At 37.0% G+C, this 26993-nt stretch overlaps 1 protein-coding gene across 1 annotated transcript in view; it reads right to left on the bottom strand.

The window, feature by feature from the left end:
- The window catches only part of Trpc5 (transient receptor potential cation channel subfamily C member 5), a 284600-nt gene that overhangs the window by 173354 nt on the left and 84253 nt on the right, over positions 1-26993 (bottom strand). The gene's annotated exons all lie outside the window — the stretch shown is intronic.

Here is a 26993-nt window from a genome sequence, read left to right as displayed (position 1 = left end):
TATATATGTATGTATTTGGTATCTTTGTAAAATAATCTCAATCCTGAAGGTGCATGGGCTTAAATCTGGATCCTCTATTATATTCCATAAATCTATATGTCTGTTTTTATGCCAATATCATGCTGTTTCAGTTACTGTGTTTCTGTTGTATAACTTGATATGAGGTATGGTGATAATTCTAGCATTGTTCCTTTTGCTCAGGACAGCTTTGACTATCTAAGGCCTTCTATACTTCCATATGATTAAAAAATATTACAGGGGGCTGGATAGATGACTCCGCAGTTAAGAACTCTGGCTCCTCTTGCAAATGACCAGTTTGATTCCCAGCACCCACATGAAGGCTACAAAACATCTGTAACTTCAATTCCAGGGGAATCCAACACCTTCTGACCTCCGTGGGCATTGCACGAGATGGATGCACTTACACACATGCAAAGAATACACTCATATACTAACATAAAAATTATATTTTAGAGTGCTTATGTGATGTGTGTCATGGTAACATGTGTGTCAGTCAGAAGATAATTCATGGCAGCTGATTCCTTCCAACACAAGGGTCGTAGTGATTAAGTTTAGGGCATCAGAATTGCAGTATACACTTTTACCCACTGAGCCATCTCAAAGGCTCTTCCATATTTATATTTTTGTACCAACTAGAAATAAATTTTCTTTAAAAATATTTTTATTGATTCTTCGAAAATTTTATACAATGTATTTTGATCATATTCAGACTTCTTTTCCTGTCTCCTCTCAGATCCACTTCCACTACTGTCTCTGCCTTCACTTTTTTGTAGTTATTGAGTCTAATTTGTTTTCCCTGATAATCATGCTTACAAGTAATCCCTTAGAGTGTGGTGAACCTAACCAGCATTTCCATAATGCAAACTGACTCTTCTCCCAGCAGTTATCAATTGTCAATAGTTCTTTAGTTAGGGATGGGACTTTGTGTTAAACTCACCCCTCCCTGCTGGGATTTTTTTCTGGCTTGTACTGGTGTTATTGATGCTGTCACAAGCACTGCGGGTTCATATGTGCAACTTCCCTGTTGTGTCCAGAAAATAGTTTCCTTATATCCATATATCTTTGGCCCCTACAGTTCTACAATAATCCCTGGACCTTGGGAAGAGAGGGTGCAATACAGGTGGTCCATTCAGGGATGAGCACTCCACAGTCTCTTATTCTCTGTATATTCACCACTGGGTCCCTGTGTTAATCACCATCTGCTTCAAGAAGAAGTTTCTCTGGTGAAAGTTGAGACATGCGATAATATATGGGTATAATGAGAAGTCCTTAGGAGTCAGTTTAATATTACATCTACTTAGCATAATAATTGTAGTAGTTTCTCTCCTATGTCTCGATACCTGTCTAGCTACAGGTTCTTTACTCTGAAAACAGTGCTGAGTGTGGACTCCATCTTGTGAAGTGGGCCTTATAGCCAATTAGAAAGTATTTTGTTACTTCTGTGACATTTGTGCCACTATTGCACTACTGGGCTTATCTTGCCAGGCCAGTTGTTATTGTAGGGCACAGGATTCATAGCTGGGTAAGATTGATGATTACTTTTCATTTCTGGTAACACCTTCCAGCACTATGACTCAAACCCAGGTCCTCTGCAAGAGTAGTCAGTGCTCTTAACTGCTGAACCATCTCTCCAGCCCCAAGAACCTTCACTTTTTAATATTTTAGCTCAGTTATTCTTATAAAGGTATCTTAAACTTAGAAAGCTTATGGTAGCCTTGCTATTCTTTTATTCCTTCAAATTTTCTCCATAAAATTGGAATATTATCAAGAAGATAGGTAAGATAGATGCTGAGAAGCTCATGCAAACTTCCCTACTAGTGGGTAGTCAGGCCAAGATAGAGCATACAGTAATAGTCTTGTATTCTCCAGGATATTACTGTATGTGAATATTCCAGAACTGACTTTCTGAAATAAAATGTAAAAGATATTTTTAATTGGAACATTTCTACTTTTCTTTTTGAACTTTTCTATATCTGTCTCCATTATCTCTTCCAAGCATAGAAGTGATGAGCTAATAATACAAGGCTTTGTTCTTATTTAGCTGCTTGGTATCTACAAAGTTATTAGCTGAATAAAAGGTTTAAAGTATAACTGCTCACGGGAAATAACGTGCCATTTTTAAGGCAATTCTTGAAAATCAAAATGACACCAAGATCAGTATTAATCCACTTTTAATCCCAAAATTTTAGTTTGGATTTTTTTTCTAGAGAGAAAGGTAGTTAACTTCTTGTTTTGCGTGTTTGTTAAGATCATTCAACACCCTGGTGTGGAGGGAGCAGGGATACATGAATTCTGTTCTGTGTGTATTGGCTTATAGTAACTTCTGCAGTGATTTGAATTGCTAGGCATAGAGGCAGTTGTGCAAAAACAGATGGCTAAATAGTTGGGTTCTAAATTTGTAAAGCTGATTTTTTTCAATATTGAATTTAATTGTATCAACTTATACTTAAATATGTTAAAAAAGTACCTTAAATCAGTTCCTATTTCTTTTCAGTATATATTACTGTTATTTATCTCCACCCAAAGTTATTTTTTTATCATATCTCTGCTGTAGAAATATTACATATTTTGGTAGCTTAAAATTGGTCGTGGTGAAGGATATTTGGGGTTCTTTTATACATTGTGATTTGGCAAATACTTCAAATCAGAGCTTGATTTATTATTTGGTTGATCGTCTAGAATTGAAGAAGTGATGGAATGTTAACAATGCAGATTAAATTTAAGAGTGTGTCATAGAAGAGATTTATGCTTCTGGTCCAAATGAAATAACAAGAAGTAAATCTACCCTTTTACTTGAAATAGACAAAAAAGAATGAGTTAAAACACATAGCAGTGAATTTTCAAGACTCTGGATATCAGTGAAAGACAGCGGCTACTGAGAGATAGAAAGCAGTGAGGAAAATTCTGTAATTTTCCAAACTTGCCACTTGAGAATTTCTAGTCCTGGGCTCTCGGAAAAGGAACTGAGGCAGGGCCTAGTGTCCTCTCTGTGATGAAAAGACAGAGGGATGAAGTGGAAACGAAAGCACCTAGAAAGATTATAGGATAGATTATTGGCATGAAAGAGTTGGGAAAAGCAAACCCAGGATATCTGTATAGGATTCTCTATAGGTGTTAATGAGAGCATTGACCACTACATGCATGTGAGGACACAACTCAAGACTGAAGGAAAAAAAAAAACCAGCTTAGAGATTAGAAGGAGTATTATGTGGTGCTCAATCAGAACAAGGAGTAGATCCTATCACCACTGGTCAGATTGGAAATGAATGAATATTGGACATTGAGTTGATTGATGTCTTGCTTTAGTAGTGGCTGAAACTAGCCCCAAATAAATCAGTCTCTGGTGTCATTTGAATTTTTTGAGACAGAGTCTTCCTGTACCCTCAACTGGCCTGGATTTCACTATGCTGACCAGGCTGGACTCGATCTCTGGAGCTCTGCCTGCCTCTGCATCCCAAGTGCTGGGATTAAAAATGTGCACCACCACATCTGGCTCATTTGAAAATAGTTTTCCAAGTATCTAACCTTTGTGTCAAACTAAGATTATAAGAATGTGACAGTACTCAGCATATGGGACTCATTTATGGAATAATGGTATATAACAAGCCTCCCAAATCTGACCTTCCCCCAAAGCAGTAAAAACTCTAAGAAAATTGTCAAGAAATTGTTAAAAATCTTTTGAAGGAATCTGAAAACAAAGCAAAATTTTGTAACACTCCAAGAAACATTTAAGAAAAATAGCTAAATCTTGATAGGAAGATTAAAAAAGTGACAGTTTTTCATTCCCTAATCCCATAACTCACTCTCCAGATTCATGGTTGGTTTGAAAAGCTGCAGTTCTACAAATACAATAACAGAAAAGTTCAGCATCTTTGGAGGCACTGGAGAGAACATGATGGGTTTTGATCTCTCCAAAGACCCAGTCCAGACAATTGTGACTAATTCTTCTACCTGGAATGAGCCTAGGAAAGCTCCTCATTTCCACGACTTGTCTTCATTTTAATCCTTCCTCCAGAGAATTTTGAATTAGCAAAATCTTATTGCTAAGTTGTCTGTTAAAAAACTATGGCATTTAGGAAAATGCTAAGCTTCTATTCTGTATCAGCTTATGACTAGGGCATAAAAATTAGTCAAATGTGAAATAAATTTTATCAAAAGACATATACTTGTATAGATAATTCATTTTTGCAATGTAAGAGTACCAGCATTTTTTAAAATCACGGTTTGGTGGACAGAACCCAGCGTCTTGTTCGTGCTAGTCAGTTGCTTTACTATTGAGCTACGTCCTCAACCCTCTTTTCATTTTACTTTGGGACACGGTCTCACTCAATTGCCCAGGCTTTGAACTCATTCTGTAGCTCAAGCAGACCTTGACCTTGCAAGCTCCTATCTCAGCCTCCTGAAGAGCTTAGATTACAAGCCTGTGCCACCAGCCTCAGCCCAAATATATTTTTATATTTTAAACACAGGTACAGTGAATATATATATATATATATATGTATATATATGCAAAGCTATCTCAGTATGTATGCTCGGTAACTAAATATGTACATTTGCATTGGATCAGTACTTTCTGCTAGACCCACAAAGCCAAGAATTAATTTATAAGATTTGTTTGATTACTATAAAAATGTAATTTTTGTTGTTAACTATACTTTTCAGTGAGCCTAATAAAATATTTTATTCACATGCAGAATTTTGATTGTTAGTATATATTATTTGTTCAAAATAATCGATTTTATCAGGACATTTTCACATACATATATAAAATAGTTTGATCACTCTTTCGAAGAATTAATTTTGAACAATATTCCAAAAACATTTTTTTTTTCTGTCAAGCACTAAAAAATATCAATGGCAGCCAGGCATGGTGCTGGGCGCCTTTATTCCTAGCACTCAGAAGGCAGAGGCAGGCAGATCTCTGTTAGTTTAAGGTCAACCTGGTCTACATAGTGAGTTCCAGGCCAGCTGGGGCTACAGGAAGACCCTGTTTCAAAAAAAAAAAAAAGGCCAAAAAATATCAATGGCAATCGTTGAATTCCCTGAGGAAATATTATCAGTATGGGAAAAGAAGAGGATGACAAAAAACTAAAAGGACTGTATGGTAATAAGATATGTACAGAAGACTGAAGAGATTTGAAATTTTCCTGGGATTCTAAAAGGTGATGCACATATGCATCATTCTATGTTTGCCCAAAAATAGCCTGAGAAAGCCTTACTGGCTCATGTAAGAATGACCACAAGGCTACACAAGCAGGAAATGAAAGTTAATACATAAATGTTAACTGTTTGCTTTGAAGGCTTGCTCTAAAACATATTTAGAGCCACTCAGACTCTGCTGCAAGACCTCTGCAAGAGCAACCAGTAACCTTAACCACTGAGCCATCTCACTAGCCCCAGGAGGAAACTTTCAAAAGACATGGATGTAATTTTTCGTTTGTTTGATTTTGTTCTTTGAGACAGAGTAGCTCTGGCTGGCCTGAGGATGATTTTTTAAAAGATTTATTTACAGAAGAATTATTAATTCAAGACATTTAAAGAAATCTCTGCTTAACCTTTGTCCAGTGGGGTAACTGAGAAGACATTTGTAGCTATAAATGACAAATGATAAAGAATACTGGCATTATGGAGCTAGCCTGAAAATTCATGAAATAAACAATAGCAACAAACAAACAACAAATTATAACAGCAAGTAACACTGGATATCCCATTTAAAAAGTTATTTACTATTATTTTTAAAATTTTGTGTATGAGTGTACTGCTGCATGTATTAAAGTGTACTTGTATTGCACAATGCCCACAGAGGTCAGAAGAGGGTGTCAGATCCCCTGGAGCTGGAATTACAGACAGTTGGTACCCACCATGTGGGTGCTGGGAATCAAGCCTAGGTCCTCTGCAAGAGCAGCCAGTGCTCTTAACTGCTGAGCCGTCTCTCCAGCTTTTTGGGTATCACATTTTATTACTTAAAATACTTAGCTTCAAAGAAATTGCTAGACATACTAAGCAACAGGACAATATGGTCTATCAGGAGTTGAAACAGGATTGTGGAGACATGAATGTACTCCCACATTCATTTCAGCATTATTGATAATACCCTAAACATGAAGACTATTTACTGTCCATTGAAAGAGAAATGAATAAAGAAAAGGCGATATATACAACTTAGTATTCAGGCTAAAAATGAAAGGAACTTACTTATGTGTAAGCAAGATGAACTTGAAGGATATTACACTAAATGATGTCGGTAATATGCAGAAGGACAAATACATGTACTAATACAAGGAATCTAAACTAGTCAAACTGACTGAAACATGTTAAAGAGATGGATGCTGAGGACTAAGGTGGGGGAGTAGGCAGACTGTAGTAGGCTACAATGTCTGAGATACATAAAATGAATGGATCCTAAAATCTAGTATGCAACACCAGGCATAGAGTTAACAATACCTTGCATATTTAAAAACCTACTTACAAGTTTCATCTTACATTAAAATTCTCATTAGAAAGTGATAAAGTAGAAAGATACTTAAAAAAACTTTATTTATTTATTTTTATTCTATGCGTATGAGTGTTTTGCCTGCATGTATGTAAGTACTTTCATGTTGTATAATGCCGATGGAGGACAGAAGAGGTGTTGGTTCCACTGGAACTCAAGCTATGAATGGTTGGTAACTGCCATCTGGGTATTGGGAACCGAAACTGGGTCCTCTGCAAGAGCAGGCAGCTTAGGCAATCCTGATTAAGTTCAGTGGGTTATACATAAACAAAAAGGCATGAAAATATGAGGAGGAGCTTGGGAAGCAAAAAGGCTTCAGTGGGAGCCTGAGGGGTGATGAGACATGGGAGTAAGGGGTGAACAGTACTAAACCTCATTGTATACATGTATGAGACTGTCAAAGAATAAAAAATAAATTTTGAAAAAATGGGCAGAGAACTTGAATTCTTAATTTCTCCATAGAAGATAGAATAATGGCTTGCATCATTTATCTTTAGGCAAATGGAAATCATAGCACTAATTAAAGCTACTTCACATACACTAAGATGACTGTAATAAAAAAGAAAATAACAGGTGTTGTTGAGAATGTGGAGAAATAAGAGTCCTCATACACTGCTATCAGTAATATAAAATCGAGTATCCACCTGGGAAAATAGACTGCTAGTTTCTTAATAGAGTTATCATATGATCTAGAAAATCTACTTTTGCGCATATTCCCAAGAGAGATAAAATCATACTTCTATGCAAAATCTATTACACAACTGTTCACAGTATTTTTGTAATAACTAAATATTATAAATGACCCACATGTCCATCAACCGATGAAAATATAAACAAAATGTGGCATATCCATAACATGAAAAATTACTTGACTACAGAAGAAATTATGTACATATGTATGTAACAACACGGATTAATTTTGAAAACAACACGCTAAGTGAAAGATCACACAAAGATCACACAATATATTTCTTCATTTTGATGAAATGTTTTAGAATAGGCAGTTCTATAGGGCTAAAAAGTAGATTACTATTTGCTTGGGAATAAGGAAGACAGGGGTTGGCAAGAAATAGGTAAAGGGTATGTCGTTTTTTGAGTTGAAGAAAATGTTCTAAAATTACCTGTAGTGATTTTTGAATATATTTTCACAGAATAAAATAATTGTTTAAAACAATGGGTTTCATTGTGACATTTTCATGCTTTCATATAGCACACATTTTACAATCACACCTATTGTTATTTCTTGACCCCTCTCTCCCTTCCCCCTGGTTCTCATCTATATTCACATCTCTTTGTTAAAGTCTAGGCTTGGCATGTACTAGATTACTTGTCAAATTTGTTTTTGTGAGTCTGGTTTGTTTCACTAATGTGATTTCCATTTCCAAACATTTCCTTGAAAACAAAGTGATTTCATTCATCTTTAGGGCTAGATAATACTCCAGTGTATATCTCTACCATATTTTCTTTATGCATTCATTTCTTGCTATGATCTTAGGATGATTTTATAACTTCACTATTGTGAATAAAATCACAATAAACACAGCATGAAAGTATCTTTACTATATGCCAAGTTTCATTCCTTTGGATATATACACACGAATGGTTTACATAGATTATTCTAAAATGTAGTTTTAGATTTTTGAGTACCTTTTATACTGATTTCCACAGTAGTTTTAGAAATTTGCTCTTCTAAAGCAGTGTCTAAGGGATCCTTTTCCCACAACTCTTATTAATACTTGTTTATTCTCTTGATGCTGGCCATTCTGACTAGGATGCTGTGAAGTCTCAATGCAGTTGTGATTTTCATTTATTTGATAGCTAAAATGTTTAACATTATTTTGTATGAATGACATAAAGTATGAACAGAATATGGACTAATGAGCTTTACTGAATCTTGCACCAAAAAACTACATGTAATGTAATTTTTACATTATGTAAAAACTATAATGTAAGCTCACTGAGCCATGTGCTCTTGTGACCAGGAAAACTGACCTTGATCCCTCTGGACCCTGCTTTAAGATAGTGAATGAATGTGGGTATGCTTGAGTTAGCATATCTAAGTGCTGGAAGCAATGTATTCATATTCAAATCCTCATTGGAAGCATCCAGAATTGAGAACAGTGCCCCATATTTTGTATAAGATATTTCAGGCCTAGAGATCAAAGGGCAAGATTATCCAACTTGTAGTTCTGCAATTCATGATGGAAATACAGATGGAATAAAAATATGGGTGAAGCCTGGCTCAGGAACCCAATTCCATAAGCGGCTGAAAGAACAAAGTGTCAGGATTTGGGTCCACTCTTGGCTTATTAAAACTAATGCTAAGGGTGAGACTGATTATTTATTAAGGTATAACTGTAATGTGAAATAGTAACGCCACATTATTTCATGTTTTGTTCCATTTGTACTACTTTTTATTGCTGCACAGATCTAAGAATATACTAAAAGACACTAACTACATGCATTAAGTGGATACTTTGTGCATACGCCATATGTGAATCACACATCTGTATAACAGCTATAAGACATAAGTTAAGTGGACACATTAAAAACAAAAGTCTCATGTTGAGGATTTTAGATGAAAGGTACTAAGGAAATCAATGGCAATTATGTACCAAGAACAAAACATCAACACATAGCAATAAATCTACTTTAAATTACACACAGAAACAAATGAAAATGGGCATCACAAAACCAAGGGACAACATCACAAAAGACATTTAATCTGTAATTGAAATCCTCATAGCAGAATGCAGAATAGAAAATATCCTTTTGTTTTTTTTTTACAGCAAGGGGAAAAGTAACTAATACTCTATATACATAAGTAGTTTTTCTATCTAAGTCTCTTCAAATTTAATGAATTTTTAAGCAAAACTCCAACAATGCATTATAGAGCTGTAGTATATTTAAGTAAAACATGTGGCATTAATATTAAAAAAGACTGTCATTGGAAAAAGGCAAGTATAATGTATTTTACATGGTGCACATGAAGGGGTAAAATTTCAATACAAGACAGAGTGTGGTGAGTTAAAATACATACTATAAGCCATAAATTAAACAAAAAATAACAAATAGAGAAAATGAAGTAACAAAAGATAAATAGAAATTATGAAAAATATTTCATTCAAAGGAAACAGAAAAATGGAAAAGGCAACAAAGAATAGCTAAGACAAATAGAAAAAGTATGAAGAGGACAGACACAAACTCAATAATCTTAGTAACCACATGCAAAGTAATTCCACTGATAACCATTTTCAGATTAGCTATAAAAAGAAGACCTGACTTTATGCTGCTTACAGTAAAGTTACTTAAAAAATAAAAATAGAATTGGCTAAAAATATGGGGATAGTTGAGATGTACCATACTAATATTAATCAAAAGGAAGGTAGAATGAGTATATTAATATAATATAAAGTAGATTTCAGAACATGGACATAACCAGGGGTAAAGAAGTTCATTTCATGATGATAAAGGTCTTAATGCATCTAGAAGTCATAACAATCTCTAACAACACCATCAGTCATCTTGACCTAACTGACATTTATAGGATGCTCCATTCAACTAAAGCATAGCATACAGTTTTTGAAAGTTCCCATGGAACATTTACAAATGCATTCTAGGCTATAAAAGGTTTGTATTAAACAAGGTATATGTTTTCTTACCATAAAGAAGTTATAAATGTCATAAATCTTTAATGAACCCAAATAGTTGGAACCTTACACTCTTCTTAAAAATCCATGTGTCAAAGGAGAAACTTAAATTAATTAAATCAATTAAAATTAATTTGAGCTGAATGAACAATGTATCAAAAATTTGGGGCTGCTGCTAAACATTATTAGGAGGAAATTCATAGCAGTAAGTCTGCTGGACAAAAGTTTTCCAAAAGCTTACAAAGTGTTATGATTTAAATATGTATAATATTTTATATCTTCTATAACTCATTAAAAGTGTAGAATTTAATTTATACAAACTAAGAAAATATTCTTTAATACATGGAAAATATTCCTGATTGATCAAATCATCCTTTGTCAGTGATAGACAAACACAATTCCAGTATTCAGCTTTGTTGTTTCACTTATCTCAAGAGAAAATTTCAAAGGTGTACAAAACTTATAATAAAGTCTTGCATATTAATTATTTGTGCAGTATATCATTGAATTTATAATAATTTTCACACACTCAGTATTTGTCCAGAAAAACAGAACCAAGAAGATGAAAAGTGTTCTGGCTATCGTTTATTGACACAGAAGTAGAGTATACACTTACCAAATCAGTAGCTATGTACCAGGTACAAGGATGGTTAGTGTTGTCAACTTGACAGAATCTGGAATCACTTGGGATAAGGGCCTCTAGGCATGCCTATGGGGGATCATCTTGATTATCTTAATTGAGGTGGGAGGGCCTGCTCACTATGTAGAATATCATTCCCTGGGTGGAATCCTGGACTGTAGAAATGGAGAAAGGGACCTGAGCATCAGCATGCAACAATTATTCTCTGCTTCCTGGCTGTAGTTGCAATGTGACCAGCTGCATCAAGCTCCTGCTTTCTTGACTTACTCTCCATGATGGACTGTGCCCTTGAGCTGTGAGCCAGAATCAGTCCTTTCCTCTTAAGTTTCTTTTGTCAAAGTATTTTATCACAGCATCAGGAGAAGCAGGATAGAGGGACACATTAATTTGTTTAAGCAAGGAAGCCACATCAAAGTATAGCAGCTGGAACTGAAGTCAATACCTGTTTCAACTAATGATAATCCACTGTCATTCTCTCTCCAAGAGCCAGTTGTCTTCTGTATATTCTTAAGGGGACAATTTGAATGGTAATGTGGTAAGAATCACTATCAGAGTAACTTTTAAGTCATTTAGGATAGCACTAATCTCTGCAATCCTAGGAATAGGGTTTCACTTTTGGCTCACTATTTTCTGAGGAAGAGATAATTCTAGTGGCATCTAGTTAGTCTTTCCCATCTCAGTGTACAGGTCAAGGAAGGAATGTGTTTTCTTCTTATATTTCAATTATGTATCCTGAAGTTGGGGAAATAACCACAAGAAAGGTATGGAGTAATCCATTATGTCCACTGTGAAGTAGTCTTCAGCTAAAACTCCACTGATCACATGACTTACATAAGCTACTACTCTGACTGATGGACCATATTGTCCCTTCAGAGCCAGGTCTGAATAGTTCCTTTGCCACAGTATACAGTTAAAATGACACAAAGCTATGAGAAAGTTGGAAGAAAGATTAACAGTATAGAATTTGTTATTAGACTGAGATACTTATTTGTTTTCATTTTTTGTTTTGAGACAGGGTATCCCTGTAGCCTCAACTGATCTGGAACTTGCTATGTAGACCACGTTGACTCCCTGATTTCATAGAGATCCACTTGCCTCTGCCTCCCAAATGCTGGGAGTAAAAGCAGGAGCCAGCATGCCTGGATAGAGATCCTTTTTCAAGGGGATCTTGCCTCCTCTTCATTCAAGGTGTGCTGGGTTTGTAAAATGATGGAAGCCAAGGAATTCATTGACTGTTTTAATGATTCAGATTAAATTTTATTGCTTCCTTGGTGTAGGACTTTTCCACTTATGCAAATCAAAAAATTGGTTGTGTTTCTTATCCATTTTATTTTTGCGATCTTATGCCATACATTTGCATAATTCATACTATTTTTTATTTTTATTTTTTTTATTCCAAACAGAGGCAATTTTTAACACATTTTTCCAGAAATAACTTGAAGCAGGTTACATAAAATTATATATGCAATGAAGTTTAAGGGGGTAATATAAGAATAAAAAAATCAAAGAGCAAAGAATTTGTCAACAAGGGGTCAATTTTGGTGGAGTAATGAAGGTTTCCATTAGCTCTGTTATTATTTTTTGGGGGGAGGGAATCCTAATGAGTTTATTGGGCTTGCTAACAGAGCATTGGGTGGGGGTCTATTTACAGAAGTGTGGGTGCCCCTCATTTATGGCTATGCTGGATAGTTCACACTCAAATATAGATCTTGTGACTTCCTGACAGTCTCACAAACTAAGGATGTAAGTCAGACTACTATGATTGCTGCTTTGGCTCTGCTGTCCTTTATGTTAACCACAGCCATGCTGTGTTTAGTGGTGGTTTCGTGCTGTACTTGTCCCTGCCACTCTGGGATCCAATTATGTTCATTGCACTGAGGTTTCCCATCAGTGACTGCAATTCCTATTCTAAGTTTGTCCTACACAGAAAAGCAATCACAGACCTTGTCAGTGATACTGAGGATCCCTTTACATATTTATTTTACTATAATGGAGAATTGTGTGTTTTCTGGACTTTTGAAGAATGGGTGTAGGGTCTTAAATGACAAATGCACTCAAAAAATTACAATCTCACTACACCTTAAAACATTTGTTTTTGGATTCATTTATTTTCATTTTTACATTTATTGCCTGCATATGTGTAAGTGTACCATGTGCATTCAATGTCCATGGAGGCCAGAAAAGGATGTCGGATCCCCTGGAACTGTAGTTATGGATGGTTGTTAGTCACCACAGGGGTGCTGACAACTGAACCTGGGTCCTCTGCAAGACCAGCCAGTGCTCTTAACCACTGAGCCATTTCTCCAGGCATTATTACACTTTCAAATTCCGCTTCTACATTAAACTAACATAGATCTGGCATTGCTAATTTTTTCACTAGGAGCCTTGTGGTCCTTGCCTATCCTCACCAATAAATCAAAGTTTTAGAATATTTTATAGCTCCACAAGCTATAACATTTAATGGAAAATCTGCTTTAGCAGACTGATATCCAGTATGATCCCACTGTTTGATCCTTTATTCCTTATCCTACACCTTTAATGTGCATTCCCATACATGTTTCCTGTATTTCTGACTCTACTTACTAGTTGAGAAGCAAGAGGGCTTATGGAGGTGGGTGCTGAGAACACTTAGTATGGTCATCCTGTACAGCAACTGCCACAAGGGAGGCCATTATAGTTTCCTTGGGACCTGCAAAGTAAATCTTAAACAGGAATAGAGAGGCCATTCCCACTGTGAGTGGGAAGGCATTTTCCAACATCAAAGATTCAACAGAATTTATTGTCTATTTCTATGCAGCTTCAACAATGTTTTCCACATATCTGTGTTTTAAAATTCAGGAGCCAATCCCTTCCTATGGGTGGAAAGTAAGTAAACATTGTTATATTTAGTTTTCTTAAATGATTCACTACTTTCTGGACTCCTACATGAGTTACATCCTACCTTCCATGGAGACATCGGGGATTAGAAGTACTTGGGTACCGGATAGCCTACTACAGAAAAGTTAGATCGCCTCTCATAATTCCCACTATGGAATACTTCTCCCTTTTCACAAGGAAATCAGGAGAACATGTTTTATCTGTAGAATTTCTTCACCCTGATAATTATTTTTGGTTCTAGCTTCTGCTGATAATAAAAGTTGCTCTAAGCTGTATCTCTGATGGGTCGACAAAAGACTAAAAGTTGCAAACATTTGATTGCCATTGGATGCAGTAGAGACACAGAAGAACTAACTGACAGCTGTTAGACACTTCCAATGCTGGAAAGGCTCCTTTTCCGTTAAAACTCACTGTATTTGCTATACTCATTCCTTTCTCTATGCCCAGTAGCGCCATGTATTCTCAATGCACCTCCCTTATTCTCTGGTTCTGTATCCAGATCCTCTGCAAGAAGGCATCCCTGTCCATGTTAGTACACAGTGATCACTCTTTTCATCCTAATGTTATACTGCCTTGAATGATGTTAATACTTTTCCCTACCATCCAATTTTATAAACAAGTCCATAAATCAGATGTATGGATAAAAGTGACCCAGGGAAGTGGTTTGTTAAGGTCCAGATGTTCATGCAATCCTTCTTCACCCTCAGTTTTCCTCCTCATTTAGAATGAAAATGTTACAGCAATGTGTGGGGTGGAGGATGCACTTGAGCAAAGCTGATAGATAAATCAGTTTGATAAAGAAAACCCCTTTAGGGACCTGTGTATCATTTTCTAAGAAGTTGGTGGCAATCTATCACTGCTAGGTACATTCATCAAATAAACAGCTGGCTAGGTTTTTTTTTTTTTCTAAATGACTTTAGCTGCTGTCTGGCTCTGCTACCTTTAGCATAGACTAGAAATCTTACTAGGTAATATAAAGTTTTTTTCCAAAGTTTATAAATACCAACCCATTTTCCCCATACATAACAGCCTCAAACAATAACTAAGATTTCATTTTATCTGATAAATAACCCACATGCGTATTTTATTTCTAAAGAGAAGAAATCAATCAGTACCATACACTTCTTATATTGCCTTTCTAACTGAGAGAGATAAAGTGATTTATCGTCATTCTTTTTACTGTACTTAGCTTAGATGTCAATGTAAAATTGAAGTTCAATACTGAAAATCTCAAAATTTATATCTAGAGATGATTTAAAATTTGTAGGATTATGTTAGGGATATAGCTCAGTGTTAAGATCATTTTCTCGACATGTGCAAAGCCATTAGTTTAATCACCCCCATCACAAATATAAATAAATAAATGATCTTTAGAACAATACTATGACATTTAATATACCATAAGACATTATGTGCCTGAAAAATCTAAGGGTTTTGATATCGTCAGTGGCAAAGAGATGCTACACTGAAGGGACACAGAAAAGTTTGTTCTTTGAAGTAATTGGCAATGAGGATTTTTGTTTATACATGTGTTTCTTAAAATAAACCAACTGATTTCAAGCTAGATGGACTTAAAGATATAAACATTTCTTCCTTTAGTCCTTGGAGAGGAAAATATTTGAAAATTGCATCTATACTAAACCTGTATCGACCTTTCCTTGTCATTATTCTTTAATCAATGAAGTTTAGCAACTGTTAGTATAGCACTTATATTGTATGGATATTATAAGTAATCTAGAGATGACTGAAAGTATATAGGAAAGTGTGTTCTGTTTTAAGCAAACACTACAATTTTGTAGAAGAGAACTGAATATCTTCCATGTTTGTTTTTTTGGGGGGATTCTGGAACCAGTCCTCCTCAGACTCTGAAGGACAACCATAACACCGTTGAAAAGCACTTGATTCTGATCATATAAATTGGCAGACTCAATACATATTTGAATCTTTAAGTACTTTCTAAAATGTGTTGCATTTTTTGTGTCATAGCACCATGCTCAGATTAGCTATAATTATTCACAAAAATGATGAAGTGGGTATAAAAAATGTGCAAGTTTATTGGGCCTGCTGAAAACTTGACATACTTCTAGACAAATCTGCACACTTTGGTCAGTAAAATTGTCCTGGGATTCTGTGTGAAAATCTACATCATACTGCAAAAAGAAACACGTGGAACAAGAAAGAAAAAGAACCCCCAGGTGGGCTCTACTTCAGTGATATGGGCATGGTGAAGAGGCAGTGCGGTGGAGTGGCTTGCTTTCAGGCTCTCAAGTAGAACTTTTTGTGTTTGAAGTAGGGTTTTGATACTTATCAAGCTCTAAGACCTCAAAGAACTAATTACCTTCTATCTGTGTGCCTTACTTCATCAATTGCTAGAGATACTCATACACAGTTATCTTGGTGAATTGTAGTGAGGATCAAGTGAGTTAAAAAAGCATAGTGTGGTGCTGGAGCAAAAGCTCAGCATTTTAGAGGACTGGCTGTTCTTGCAGAAGACCTAGGTTTGAATCCCAGCATCCACATGGTGGCTAACAACCATCCATAACTCCAGTTTGAGGGGATCCAGTGCCCTCTTCTGTCCTTTGTAGGCACTTCATGACATGGGTGTACTTACATACATGCAGGCATAATACTCATACACAATAAATAAAAATAAATTAATAAAAAAAGAAAAATGCTTAGAACACAGTTAGTGTTCATAAAAATGTTAGCTATGGGCTCCAGGCATGGTGGCACAAGCCTTTAATTCCAGTGTGTGAGAGACAGAGGCAAGGGGACCTCTGTTAGATTGAGGTCAACACCTGGTCTACACAGTTAGTTCCCAGCCAGCTGGTATCACTGGGAGATCCTATTTCAAATAAGAAAAAAGAAGTTAAGTTAGCTGTTATTGTGTACAAGAAAACAAGCTCTGTGAATGTATGGACTTTTGTTTGTTTGCCCACTGCTGTATCCCAAGCAAACAAATAAGTTCCTGGTATATACCAAGTACTCAGTAGCTATATTTCAAAATATACCCTAGAATCTGAACAGCTTTTATTGCCTTCTCTGCTACTATCTGATCCGTAGTCTCCATCTAATTTCATCTGAAACATCACAATAGCCTCCTAACTTCCCTTGTTGCACCTGTCCTTTATCCCTAGTAACCTGCACACATGCCCATTCCCTCTTTTCTTCAAACAAAATTCAATGTGATCTTTTAAGGACATAAGTTAGACCATGCTGTCCATGTGTTCATAACCCTTCCCTGGCTCTCCATTTCCCTCATGGGAGTAAGATTTTTTTTTAATCTGCTTTTAGCTATCTCCCTGATCACATTTTCTATTGCATTTGTCTTTGCTTATTGTGTGCTCATCACACTGGTGCAGAAGCAGGCATATATTTTAAATTTTTGCATGGTGTATTATGTGCATGTGTTTGTATGTGTGTAGACAAGTGCATGATGATTTGTATGCACTTGTATGTGCATGTGTGTGGAAGCTAAAGATCAACATTTGGCATCTTTATCTACTGCTCGCCACCTTTTTTTTCATATCTGGTCTCTCATTGAACCCAGAGCTCACTAATTGAATAGACTGGTTAGCCAGTGAGCTATGATGCTCCACCCATCTCTTCCTCCTCAGTGTTGGGATAAGTATGAACTGCCTCAAACTGCTTTTATGTAGGTGCCTAGAATCCAAACTCAGATTTTCACACTTGAGCTGCAAGCACTTTGTCAACTGAGCCATCTCTCCATCTCCTCAGTGTATCTGTAACATATAAACACACATTCCATACCTCATGGTCTTTGAACCTTCTTTTTCCTTTGCCTAGACTGCCCTCTTGGTTATGCTCTTAATTTTTTTCTCACTTGTCTAGATATTTGCTCAAAAATACCTTCATCCTATACAAAATAGCCCCCCAATTCCTAAAGTTTCCTTGCAACTCTACTCTGTTTAAATTTTCTCCAAATCATTTATGACCACCCAATGCATTCATGACTTCTCATTTATTCTCTTGTCTTGCCTTACCAAAATGCCATCTCTACAAGACAGGGATTTTGGTGGTTCTCATTATTGGTATCCCCAGGATCTAGAATGGTGTCTGGAATATTTTGATTTTTTAAAAAAATATTTGTTGAATGAATGAGTTTCTTTTTAAATAGTGTCCCTAGCTGAGCTTGGTGTTGCATGCCTGTAAATCCCAGCATCTGGGAGACCGAAACAGGAGGATCCCAAATTCAAGGGCTATGTAATCTACACAGTAAAACTGTATCAAAAGACAAGGACTGATCTTTGAAAATCAGTATGGACTTTTCTCAAAAAAAGTAAAAATAGAACTTCCATATGACTACTCTTGAGTATACATCTGAAGGACTTTAAGTTAACATACCACAGAAAATACACATTCATGTTTATTGCTGCATTATTTCCAAGAACCAGGAAATGGAAACCAACAGCCTAGACACTCATCGACAGATGAATGGATGAAGAAAACGTGTTACATGTTCACAGCAGAATTTTATGTAGCTGTAAAGAGAAATGAAATCATAGTATTCACAGGAATATGGACGGAACTGTAATCAATATGTTAAATTAAATCAGCCAGACTCAGAAAAATGAATATTATCCTGTTTTCTCTCATATACAGAACCTAGATTTAAAATGATATATTTATTTATATGTGTATTTATATATTTATTTGTATATCATGAAACTACAAAGAGAATTGTGGCATAATATTATGTAGGCATAATGTATGAATATAAATAAGTATCTATAGAAGTATTTTTGGTAGTCTGTTATGTAACAAGATAGACAAGAGAACAATCTGAAATTTGCAATGTGTTCATGGGAAGAAAAATGAAAACTATTGCTAGGACATATTGCAATTTGTGGGCATAGCATCCCTTTAATAAAATATTTTTTTTTTAAATTAAAGGGGATCATGAGAGGGGAGGAAGAGATCTTAAGGGAGGGGCATAAATTAAGAGTAATGGTACACTGTGACATGAGAGCGGATGGGGTAACTACTGAGGAGAAGTAAGGGAAATAGCCAGAGGGGGGGAAAGGGAATAGGGAAGGGTTATGGGGGAAGGGAAAAGGATAACAAAGTATAATGGCAGAGAAGTATGAAAATGCTATAATGAAACTCATTACTTTGTATGTTAGTCTAAAAGTTAGTTGAAAAACAAAAGCAAAAGCAAACAAAAAAACCCAAGGTCTTGGGATATAGTTCAGTGGTAGAGTACCTGTTTAGCATGCCTGAATCTGTGGGTTGGATCCCAAGTATGAAAAAGTCTAGTGTCTTTCACTATTAAGAAACAGCATGTATTCTAAGACAGTCCCATTTCAAGAATGGATATATTTAGCACTGAAAACTTGAGAGCGGGAAACGATTTTTTTCCACATGGAATCATTTTATGGGAAAGTAAAGGATTTGTGGGGGAAAAATGAGAAAAGCTTCAGGATATGAAAAGATGGAGGGCTGACAGTCTTTCAGGGTAGCATGACCCTTTTATGCTGTGGGCCCAGTCCAAATTTTGCCAGTCTGAGGTGTTTGGTACTGAGGGTCATCTCTCTCTGGGTATATTTAAAAATAATTCTAACATTTATTATTCTATTAGAGTCTATTCTATTATATTCATTGAAAAAGCATTTTCACAAAGACTCAGATTGCTCATATTCCTCTGAGGAATGTGTTTTGTGGGTGGGGTGATAGAAGCAAGAGAAAAGAAAAAGATTTTCACAGTGTTTCTATGCTATTAATTTGTATATACATGGAATATTATCTTTTAAATACAATACTTTATTGTATCTTTTCTTCCTTTTAAGAAGCATTGAAAGATAACAACTGATGAAAACTCTTCCTAATTAAAGAAATTCAGGATACTCTGGCATTAAAATTTTTTTCATTGTAGACATGTAGCAAGAAAATGAAAACTCTAAAAACTATTGGAAAGGTTGTTGTAACTTTGGATTATTTAAGTTTGTGAACTTCCAGCTCCAAATAAAATATGATTTACAGATATTTGCTTGGGGATAAAATTTTATGGAACAGAGGGGAGAGGATTTAGAAACTAGGAAGTCTCTGGTTTTCCCATCTGTGTTAAATCCATATAATCATATGAGTCACAATGAGTTTTAGTGGAGGGAAAAACTCTCTACATTTACAAAGCACAGGCTCTCTATACTTCCTGAAGATTCCTCCTAAGTTGAACACACTGTAGCTACCAATCCAGGAACAGTGATAAAGTACCTGGGTGAAATAGCTAAGAAAGAGGCACCAATCTCCTCACTTCTAGTCAAAATCTTAACAAATAACTGGGGAGGATGAGCAATGTAGTCACCCAGAACTCAGGTCTGGGGGTGAGAGAGAAGAAAGTAAGTGAAGGGCAACTGTTTTTGATTCCTAAATTCATCTAAAGCTACTTCCTAGAAGTCCAGAAAATGTCCTCAAATGGCAGACACCTCAGTAGCAACACCATCACACAAATGCATCTTCCCACCATTTGCCCCAGTTAGAACATCAGGGTAGGATCCTCTGTGCTGTGTGACACCATATTCACCACTCAGTGGCTCCATTGTCTCCTATGAAGTGTGTTTCTGTTCATCTCAGCAGTTCCTCTCCCATTCTTTCCTTTTCTCATTCTTTCTGATTACCTAGACTATGGCATTAAAAAGGCAGCATAATTCCAAACCACTTAGAGCAGTTTATTGGCTTGATTTTTCAGGCAGAACTCATGAGAGCTGAAATTTAATGAGCTCCACCACATGTAGTGCCATGTTGCAAGACCGTTAGATACTTGACAGTGTATTTTTCACATTTTCCAAAAATTGGACAGTTATCCTGAATGTCTTAGAAACATAAAAAATGAATAGACAACATGCTTTAAGCAATTCTTCATTTGTTTAAATGCAATTAAAATTGGGAGTAGGCAATCAATCTGAGTGTCTCTGTATAGCATTTTGGAATCAAGAAGAAATTGGAATCATAACCATGGTGACCACCCCCTGAATTCTAGTATGCTTGAATGCAAGTGGAATAATTAAAGGGAAGCATCTTTCTGCTCTATCCAATTCTCCTTCTTGCCTCAATGAGTTTAATGGGAGTCCTAAAAATCAGGAAAGTTGATAGCTATTTCCTATCATTTGGCACTTGGTAAGACTAGGTACTCATTGCACATGTGGACATTAATTTCAAGAAAGACTGAAGGCCTACTACCAGCCAACAATGAGCAGTTGTGTTTCCTGTTTTCTCAGAGACTGTAATTTCATGGGTGAGACTGACATCAACTAAATAATTTCACAAAAGTATATATAATATGTAGTGAGATAAACACAATTAGGTTTCCTTAAATGAGCAATGCTAAGGAAGTGTATACTATAATAGTATTAGTTGCTTGCCTTGTTGCTATGACAGAATAACCTGACAAAAGCAATTTAAGGGATAAAGGGTTATTTTAGCTCACAGTTCAAGGGTTCAGTCTATCATGGCAGGGAAATCATGGCGTCAGGAGCTTGTGGGAGCTGGTCACATTGCGTCCACCATCAGAAAGCAGAGGAAGATGAATACATGCACTCAGCTTTCATTCCCTGTTTTATTCAGTTCAGGATCCAGGACCATAACCTCAGCCCATGGAACCATATTTAGGGTGACTCTTCCCACGCTGGTTCTCAATTAACCTAATCCTGATAATCCTTCACAGTCATGCCTCAAGTTTCTTTCCATAGTGTTTCTAAATTCCATGAAGCTAACAACCAAGTTTAACCACCACAATTTGGGAATTAATGAAACTCTAGAAAGAAATATTGCTGAAGCTGAGATGTCAGATTTGTGGGATCCAGGAAGACTAACGGGAGTTATTAGAAGGAACTGTGGTCTAAGAAGAAAGAATCACGGGTTCAAGCTGCTGTGGAGCAGTAGAAACAAGGCCAGGGCTGCTGGAGCATAAAGCGCCAAGGAGAGATGAACGGTGTGGAGTTTGGCAAAGGTGTTTCTCAGTAGGAATGACATTGGTTTTGGTGTATGACTTGTGGGTAGAGAGTGCTAGTTTTCATAGGCACAGTTGCAGGCTTTGGCCCACTAAACACCCTTTGCTATTTATCACAATCCACAAGTTCCTAAATTTCCAAGCATTTTCAAGTAAGGGTTACTGAATGCAAGTAACCAGCCAAGAAGACAAAAGGATTTACGGTGTTGTCTTAGAAGCAAGAGGGAAACAACAAGAAATAGTTCAAGTGGAAGAAGACAGCGATCCAGTTCATAATCTGAAAGGATCTTTCCTCAGAGATCCTTTTATATAATGAATGGTTCATGCCTGCAATCTCAGCATTCAAGAGATGGAGAAGGACAATGAGTTGTAACTATGGGCTACATAATGAGACCCTGACAAAATAAAAACATCACAAACGCAAGATATATGGTAATTGGACAAACTCCCACCAAACATTAATATTACAGTAAAACATTTTTACTGGCAACTATTTATTGAGCGTTTCATACATGCCAGATGTGTGGTATGTGTTTTATATAAGATATTACTTTTAACCTTCATAATAACTCTGTGAAATATCCCTACAGAACAGATAAGTAAATGCATTACTAGAGAAGCTTAGTAAATTCCTACTGCTGTGCAGCAGATCAGTGCTGGATCCATGAGTCTATCAGACTGGTTTGATTCCATAACTCACACTATCAATAACCATGGGGTATCTTTAATTGCTATACTATCCACTGAGCATATTAATAGAGGGCAGAGGTTGGAGATATACAAGGAGAGTAGAAAAGTCTGGTTGGAGTACAGGACTCTTTGTTGTGAAACATTTGAACAGCCAATGATCAGTATAAAAATCCTTTTTGAAGGGTTGGAGACATGGTAAAGTAGGGAAGAGCACCTGTTGTACAAGCATAAGGACCTGCGACAAGATCCCAGTACCTATATAAAAAGAAAGCCATGCATGGCAGCAAGAGTACCTGTAACTTCAGCATTGCTGGGGAGAAGAGACAGGATGATGTTTGGGGCTTGTTAACACCGGTCTGGTTCCTGTTTCAATGATACCAGACTTCTTCTTCTGGCCTCTATACATGTGCACACTCAGAACCACCTGCACACACACGTGTACATACAACACACACACACACGCACGCACACACACACACACACACACACATACACACACACACACACACAAAACCTCAGGCCAGCAGGATGGCTTAGCAGATAAGGTACTTGCCACAAAGCCCGATACTTAAGTTCTATCCCCAAACCTACAGAATGAAAAGAGAGAACACACTCGCAGAATTTGTCCTCTGACTTCCGCATATGTATTGTGGCATGTGGCACCTCCCCCAAATAAATAAATAAATAAATAAATAAATAAATAAATAGATAGATAGATAAATAAATAAATAAAATTATTTTAAAAATCCTTAGTGCTTGGAAATAGGAGGGTAGGAATTAGAAGACTGTGGAAAGAGATGAAAGGATGCTGAAGATGAACTCATTGTCTTAAAATTTTTCTAAAGAAGCAGTAGAAAGATTTTAAGAGACAGATTTGGTATACGATCATAAGGAAACAGAGTTTCCAGGCATCTGGGACCTTGGTCATAGGAACTTAGAGCAATGGTGATACCATGCACAAGACCCATGAAAATTCAATCAGACAAAAACCCAGCATAGAACAGGGGAAATGGGCAGCAGGCCTCAACCTTAGCCAAAAAACTATTTGCAGCTGATTACTGCTGAGTGAGGGAGAGTACATCTTCTTTAAGGGAGAGTCTCCAAATAGGCTGGCTAGACTCCAATGAATGAACTTGCAACAAGGGATGTCTGAAGTCAGAATCTTGACTTCACAGGCCTTAACATATGACAGAATGCATGGAATCCAGTGGGGAGTGGTATGTGGGGTGCGGGTGAGGGAAGGGGTCTAAATATGATTAAGATATATTGTATGAAATACCCCAAAATTCAATGAACATATACACTGAAAAATTAATAATTTATTTAATTAAAGTTTATTCATTAAAAAGTTTCCAAAGACGTGTGGTGGTATATGCCTATAAAACCAGTACTTGGGAGGTTAAAGCACGAAGGTCATGAGTTTAAGGCCAGCCTGGATTACATACAGAAAGCCTGTCTCAAAAAAATAATACGAAATTAAAACAAAAATAAAGAACAAAAAATATATGTGTGAAGATATCACAACGAGGGGTTGGTGAGATGGCTCAGTGGTTAAGAGCACTGTCTGCTCTTGTAGAGGACCCATTTGAGTCCCAGCACCCACATGGCAGCTGACAACTGTCAACCATCCAGTTCCAGGGGAGTCCGACGTTCTCTTCTGATCTCCACAGGCACTGCATGGCACAGGTGCACTCACATACATGCAGGCAATTCTCTCATATGCATAAAAATAAAGAAGGAAAACATCACAATGAAACCTGTTACTTTGTATGCTAATGAAAACTGTACTTTAAAAATATCCTAGGGTTATAGCTCAGTGATAGAAGATTCATCCATTATGTGCAAGGCTCTTAAGTTCAATCTCTGCTGCTGCAAAAACAAAACCCCAAACTCACCAAGAGCAGCTACTGCTGGAATCATTACTTCCTCAATTTTGCTATCAGTTACAAAGAGGAGAGAGCAGCTTCTGGTGAAACAGAAGGCAAAGCTGAAGCGAAACCTATAGGCTTGCTTATTCCATGAATTCAGTTTTGTAACCTGAGTCTCACAATACGAAATGTTTAAGTAAACCAAATTAAGAGGCATTCTCCAACATGACTGGCTTTTAATCTTCACCAAGGCCTCAGTCAATACAGTCCCTCAAAACAAGGAATGTTTTTGATTGAAGGTCGTAGAAGTGTGACCAATAAGTGCAATTTGTGATCTGGAATTTGACTCTCTCCCTCACCCTTTCTCCATTCCTTCCTCCCTCTCTCTTTCTCCCTCCCTCTCTTTTTCTTTCCCTGATTTTATATGTACTCCTGAGACTTGGGCACAGGGCTTTGTGCACATGAAGTGAGTGCTGTACTGTCGTGCTTCATCCCCAACCCTTGGACTCTTAACATAAAGACCTTTGCAAGGAAAATTGGTGGAGCATGGACAAGTTCTCTGAGTGATGGCTATGGGGGTATTTATTAGTATACTTGGAAATTCTTCAAAAATTTGATACATTTTCTACAAAGTGAAGGTAATAAATGATGTTACCATAGTGACATTATTGCTACATTATCCTTTAAATATAAAAAGGACTACTGATAAAATTGGGGCTGGAGAGATGGCTCACCAGTAAGAACACTGTTCTTGCACAGGACTTGGGTTCAGTTCCCAGCACCCACACGGCAGCTAACAAACACTTGTAACTCTGGTTTCAGGGGATCTGACACCTTCTTCTGATCTCCATGGGCAATGCATGACATGGGTGCACTAATATACATTCAGAAAATGCACTCATACACATAGAAATAAAAATAACAAAATATTTTTAAAGGACTACTAATAATAGAACACCAATAAAGAAAAGAAGAAAGGTGCCTGCCATCCCATGTTTCTAAAATTCAGTTAACAGAGTCCGCCCATACTTTGTGCTTTCCCTGGATGCTAGAGTAACTGTTTCATTTGAAATTCAATTATAGGGCTCTTTCCCTCTGAAGTATAGCACTGAGAGTTATACAGAATGCAAAAGTGACTACAACATAAATGGCTTCTATGGCCTTATAGTCTAGAAGAAGAGAGAATAGAGTCAACTATAATCAACAGAGGCACACATAAAACTCCATGGGGATGCAGAGTACGAATGCTCCCTTACTCCTGGGGAAAAGAGTTGGGGAGTAAAGGAAGGTTTTGTTCAGAAAAGGGAAGATCAGACAGGTTATGGGGGATTTATAAGATTCCTGAAGGCTACTGGTTTGTCGACATGTAGTGTTTTCACCATCACCATCACCAGCAGAACTTGGCAATTTATTAGTAAATAAAATTTCAGGTCCACTTTAACCACACTCACTCAGGAAACCTGGGGTAGAAGTGAGTTTCATATGTGTTGCTTTCAGCAAAGAGGATGATCAATTCTAGGTGAACAGTGTGAATAAACTTTCTATGAGATTAATATAGGGGACATAGTTTTTGGACTGCTGAATATCCATAACTGTGAGAGAAGTAGGGTGTATGGGTAAAGGGGAGATTAAAATAAAGGCAAATGTCCTATTGGTGGCTTTCGATCTTTATATTTCAAGTAATAGGTCACATAGAGGTATTCAAGGAAGGCATTAACACGGAGACCAAGAAGTTGGTTAAGAAGCTATTATTCCCATCTATTCCAGTGGTTCTTTGTCCTAGCTACACATTATACATTACAAAGACCTGTCAGTATTACCAGTTCTAGGGATCATCTATCCAACTTTGGCCATTCAGCTTTAATCGGTCTTGAAGGTGCCTCAACAATGGTGTAATTCAGATTTTCACAGGTGATTCAACCTGAGTGGAGCCTTGCTTTTCTAAGAGAAGGATAAAACATCTGTATAAAAGGATGGAAGAAGCAGGGTAAACTTGAGCCTGTTTTATGGGAGACAGGGTTCTTCATAAAGAAAAGTTTATTTTTGGCTCATAGTTCTAAAGGTGCAAGTTGTAGGGGCCTTATGTGGCACTGACCTTCTTGTTTGCAGAGTTCTAAGATGGCACAGATATCCATATCCCTATGGTGAGAGAAGGAACACATATGTATTCTACTTTTTCTTCCTTTTCTTAGAATGCCACCATAAGTCATTCATGGAGGCATCCACCCTGATGTATCTAATCATCACTTCTGTAAGACCCCACTTGTAAACACCCAGTCAAATAAATACTAACAATGACTTTGAGAATTAAACTGCATGAGCTGGGGAAGGGACAAGCATTCAAGTCAGTATGCTGGCTGCTGTTCTCACTGCCACTGGGTATGGCAAAGAATTCAAGCAGAAAGCTCAAGCTCTGGGGCTGTTTCTACTTCATATACTGTGAGCCACTTCTCCCCTGACTACTTTGCAAATGATTTCAGCAGCTCAGGATAAAGCTTTGCTGCAAGATTAGAGTTGATTTGATATGACTAAGGAAGTCATCTCAGAGTCTTTTTACAAAAACGTCTGGACCACACTCATCTGAAATTTCTGTATAGCCCCAAAGCCCACTAGGAGGCACAGCAGGAGAGTGGATAAACTTGAATGCGAGTTTCTAGTGCTGCTTTCCTCAGATGACCTACTTGGCAAGTGTGCCGCTTCCTCTTCATGGCTGCCTCTGCGGCTTTTGCTGGCCCATCAGGCTCCTCCCACACTAATAGAGGGAGAAAAGAGGGAGGTGGTGAGCACA

Source organism: Nannospalax galili, unplaced genomic scaffold (assembly GCF_000622305.1).
Source record: "Nannospalax galili isolate Female #2095 unplaced genomic scaffold, S.galili_v1.0 scaffold641, whole genome shotgun sequence".
In the NCBI taxonomy this organism is placed as follows: Eukaryota; Metazoa; Chordata; class Mammalia; order Rodentia; family Spalacidae; genus Nannospalax; species Nannospalax galili.
Note: the sequence above shows the minus strand (reverse complement) of the source record. Positions and strands in the feature narration are given on the sequence as shown.